General features: G+C 53.6%; 1 long non-coding RNA gene across 3 annotated transcripts in view; it reads right to left on the minus strand.

Moving 5' to 3' along the window:
* Positions 1-6: 6 nt before the first annotated feature.
* The window catches only part of LOC102251423, a 4,128-nt gene continuing 145 nt past the window's right edge, over positions 7-3,989 (minus strand). The window contains exons 2-4 of one of the 3 annotated variants that reach the window (XR_313831.2): positions 1,738-1,803; positions 847-908; positions 7-156 (exon numbers count right to left, since the gene is read on the minus strand). This is a non-coding gene — a long non-coding RNA (uncharacterized LOC102251423). Of the gene's footprint in view, positions 157-846; positions 909-1,737; positions 2,328-3,989 lie in introns of all 3 variants that reach the window. The other 2 variants (XR_001362959.1, XR_001362960.1) reach the window with 2 other exon arrangements.

A 3,989-nucleotide genomic window follows, 5' to 3' on the forward strand; every position in this document is an offset into this window, starting at 1 on the left:
GGGCGCGACGGGCGACAGGGCCGCGCTCCAGTTCCTCCACGTATTTGAGGAAATCCAGGTCCAAGTGGAAGCCATAGGGCGTCTCCACCGTGTAGGACGAACTCGGGCTGCGGGAGCCCCCAATCGGGCCGTGGCACAGGTGAGAGCCGCCCAGGTCTGCAGGCATGACAGGGGCGTGAGGGGTGTCAGGCCAGGGGTACCCCTCCCCACCACAACACACCAGCAGGGCTCCACCTGCACCAAGTTCTGCACCAAGCCATTACACACCCAAAGCTCAATGCCTATATGCACCCAAATAGTCATGCAAACACACGTTTATTGAGCTCCTACTACATGTCAAGCACTTTTCTGAGGACAAAGCATCGAACTAGACAAACATCTCTGCCCTCTTGTAGGAGACAGATAGACACAAACATTACAAATGGTGCTAAAGGCAATAATAAGATGAAGTAGAGAATAACTGGAGGAGGCATTACTATGGCTCTGGTTGTCAGGGCCAAGTGATGAGGAGGAATCAGCTGGGGACAGAAGGTTCCTAAAAGAAAACAGCCCATGCAAAGGTCCTGGAAGGGGAGGGGGCTGAGCAGGGTGGGCTGGAATAAAGGGTGAGTTGAGGGTGTCCAGAGCAGAGTAATGGAAGAGAGGGGGAGAGGAGTAGGGGAGGTGAGCTGAAGCCAGACAGAGGGCGTCTCCCGGGCCATCATGAGATGTTAGATTACATTCCACATGTGACAGGGCAGCACAGAGGCCCCTCTGGCCACTATGCAAAGAAGTGAACTGCAGGGTTGTGTCCACACACCAGCACCAAGTGTGGACCTGTGCACACTTACCATTTCGTACACTTACCAGACACGTTCTGATTCAGGGCAAACTTGGCCATGTTTCCTGGAGTAGCCACCAAACACACCCTGAAAAAGTCCCCCAGAGGGGGTAAGGGTGGAGTCAGGCCCTATCCTTCTGGCTATGACTCTAGGGTCAGCCTGGATTCTGAGTGAGTAAACAGACCCGAGAGTTCCTCTCCAGCAACCCACCCCCACACACCAGTGCCCTTTCCTCCATTCTCCCTCAAGAGGCCTTGAAACTTTGGAATGAATGAATGTGGGAGTACCCAGGTGCCAGGCCTCAGCCTGCTGGGCAGGAGGAGAAAGGAAGAGCATCAAAAGGAGAGAGGAAAGTAATTCAGAAAACAAGAGAAGCCCAGCTAGTGTGGCTCAGTGGTTGAGCATTGACCTGTGAACCAGGAGGTCATGGTTCAATTCCAGTCAGGACACATGCCCAGGTTATGGGCTCAATCCCCATTAGGGGGCATGCAGGAGGCAGCTGATCAATGATTCTCTGTCATCATTGATGTTTCTCTCTCTCTCTCCCTTCCTCTCTAAAACCAATAAAAAATATATTTTAAAAAAGAAAAGATGTCCAGTTGGCATGGCTCAGTGGTTGAGCATCGACCTATGAACCAGGAGGTCACAGTTTGAGTCCGGTCAGGGCACACACCGGGTTGCAGGCTCATTCCCCAATGTGGGGAGTGCAGGAGGCAGCCGATCGATGATTCTCTCTCATCACTGATGTTTCTATCCCTCTCTCCCTCTCCCTTCCTCTCTCTAAAATCAACAAAAAGAAAAAGAAAACAAGAGTAGTTGGAGGTGGGAGTGGGTATGGGTGTCATTCCAGATCTGAGTTTTCTGTCAATCGCTGGGGAAAATCAGAAATTAATCATCACAGGGGTGGAATGTGAACCTTCAGAAGAGGAAGGCAAGAACTGGAAGTCCTCATGGGCTCATTAAGAACTCATCTGGTCAGATTCTGCAGATTAAAAAACAACAAAAATACAGAATCACTTGAATGTTTCCCTTAGAGTCTAAATGCAAACAAGATACAACTGTGCATATGAATTTTTACCAAGGTCACCTGTGAGACCTCTATAGGAAAGACAGAGTTGGGGGCCAGCTGCACAAAGGATGCAAATCAATGGATACCTGTACCCCTGGAATACCCCTAGTGGAGTGCCACAGGGCTTATAAGAGGTTGTAATGGAACCACAAGCACCTAGGTTGTCAGAGCTGAAACTATGCCTGGGGATGGAGGGAGAGTAAGTCAGGGTGTCATGATGGAGGCTCTAAGAAACTGAGGGAGATTGAGACCCATCTAATAATGTGATATTTTACAATGACAAATATTGAGTCCAGAACTTGGATTCAGAAAGCACAGGGTGAGAAAGATGGGGCTTTAAAGAGCTCACATGAAAAGCCTCAGGGAAGGGCAAGCAAGCTGCCAGTATCAAGTGCCTACTGTATTCCCTGCTTGATTAGATGTAATCCTGTGCAATCCTGCAAGGTAGATATCCACATTTTACAGATGGGGAAACTGAGGTACAAAGCAATTAAATCAGTTGTGGGAAACACCCTCTGCTCATCTTCTGGAGACCCTTGCCTATCAGACCCAATGTGACCGCTCCCTAACCCACAGCTCATTTGTGCTAAACTAACCATCTTTCCACTTCCCACCTTTGTCCAGCCTGGGTCCCTGACCTCCCCCACCCAGAACCTTTTCCTGTCCCAAGGCAGCTGTTTCCTGCCCCTTATACCAGTTGCAAGGGGTGGACCAGCAGGACAGCTGGTCATCACACAGGACATCCAGTGCCTCTCAGGACTTGTTTTTAGGAAACTGCCAGAGAGAAGCTTGGCCATGGAAAAGGCCTGGGTGGGGGGTTGGAAGTCTGGGCCTTTTCACGCACCGCTCCAAGTGGGACTGAGCTGGGATCAGCCCCCTCCTCCAGGGACATCTGAGGTGCTGGGAACTCGAAGAATAGCTGTGGGCCATCCCTAAGACCCAAACCCCCTCCGCAGCTGGACCCAGAGGCTGGGTGGGGAAATGGGTGGATACTCCAAGAATGGTAAAGAATGATAAAAACACTCTTTCCATTTTCAATGGACCAGCTTCAATTCTAGGCGATCTGTAGGGATTAACTAAAAAAATCCTAGCTAAGCCCTCTGAGGTAGGTTTTCTTACTGTCTTTCTCCTTTTTACAGAGGAAGAAACACAGATTAAGTGATGCTCCCAAGGTCACATTCAGGCAGAGGCAGATTTAAACCTAGGCGGCTTTGCCACTGTTTCTGCATTGGCCATTCCACTTGATGGTCTTCTAGAAACAGCCCGTCCCTCCCCGACGACCCTCATGCCTGTCCCCGCGTGTGTCCCCGATAGCAGGGAGTGGGTTCACCCCCCCCCACCCCCCCAGTGGCTCCAGGGGCTGCAGCCTCACCGGAGTTGGGGAGCTGAGGCGTGCAGCTGCCCTTCTCTCTCCTCTGCTCCCGCCTGAGCTGTCAGCTAGATTCGGGTCCTCTGCCTGAGGCCCCCTCATTAGGCCGTCAGAGCTGATGCCAGACGCCCCCACTCCAGCCCCAGGGACTATTTCTGGACTCGGTGCTGTGATCACCAAATACCGCAGGCAGTGCAGCTCCTGGTCCTGGGGAGGGGACGCTCCCCCAGCCCCTCCCCCCGCTTGAGGCCGTGTGGTGGCACCCCCTAAAGTTGGACCGGAACTTGCACACCCCCGAGGTAGGGGTGTTGGCTGATGATGGTGTGTAGGGGAGGTACTCAGGTCAGCACCGACCACTCCCTCACCGCCCCCCCTAGACGGCCTCGCAGGGACAGAGCCGTTTCCTAGAGGAAACGCTGCCGGGCGGTTCCATCCGCTACCCATTGTCTGCCGGCGGGGGCCGTCCGTCCCTCCCCCAACACCGTTTCCGTCACACCCCCACGCACACCCAGGTCCCTCGCGAGGGGCTCGACCCGGTCCCCAAGCTGTCCGGGAGAGCCGCGGGGAAAGGCTGGGGAGTCGGCTGGGGAGCTGGCTGGGGAGCTAGGGGGCGAACACTCTCTAAATTGGCTCCTGAAGGGCGGGAGGAGGGCGATCTCATGAACCCGGAGCTTCCCATTCTGCGCGCTGCCCACTGGGGGCTCTCAGTGTGGGAGGGGTCGCAGCCGGA

The sequence above is a fragment of the Myotis brandtii genome, unplaced genomic scaffold, assembly GCF_000412655.1.
Source record: "Myotis brandtii unplaced genomic scaffold, ASM41265v1 scaffold321, whole genome shotgun sequence".
NCBI classification, from domain to species: domain Eukaryota; kingdom Metazoa; phylum Chordata; class Mammalia; order Chiroptera; family Vespertilionidae; genus Myotis; species Myotis brandtii.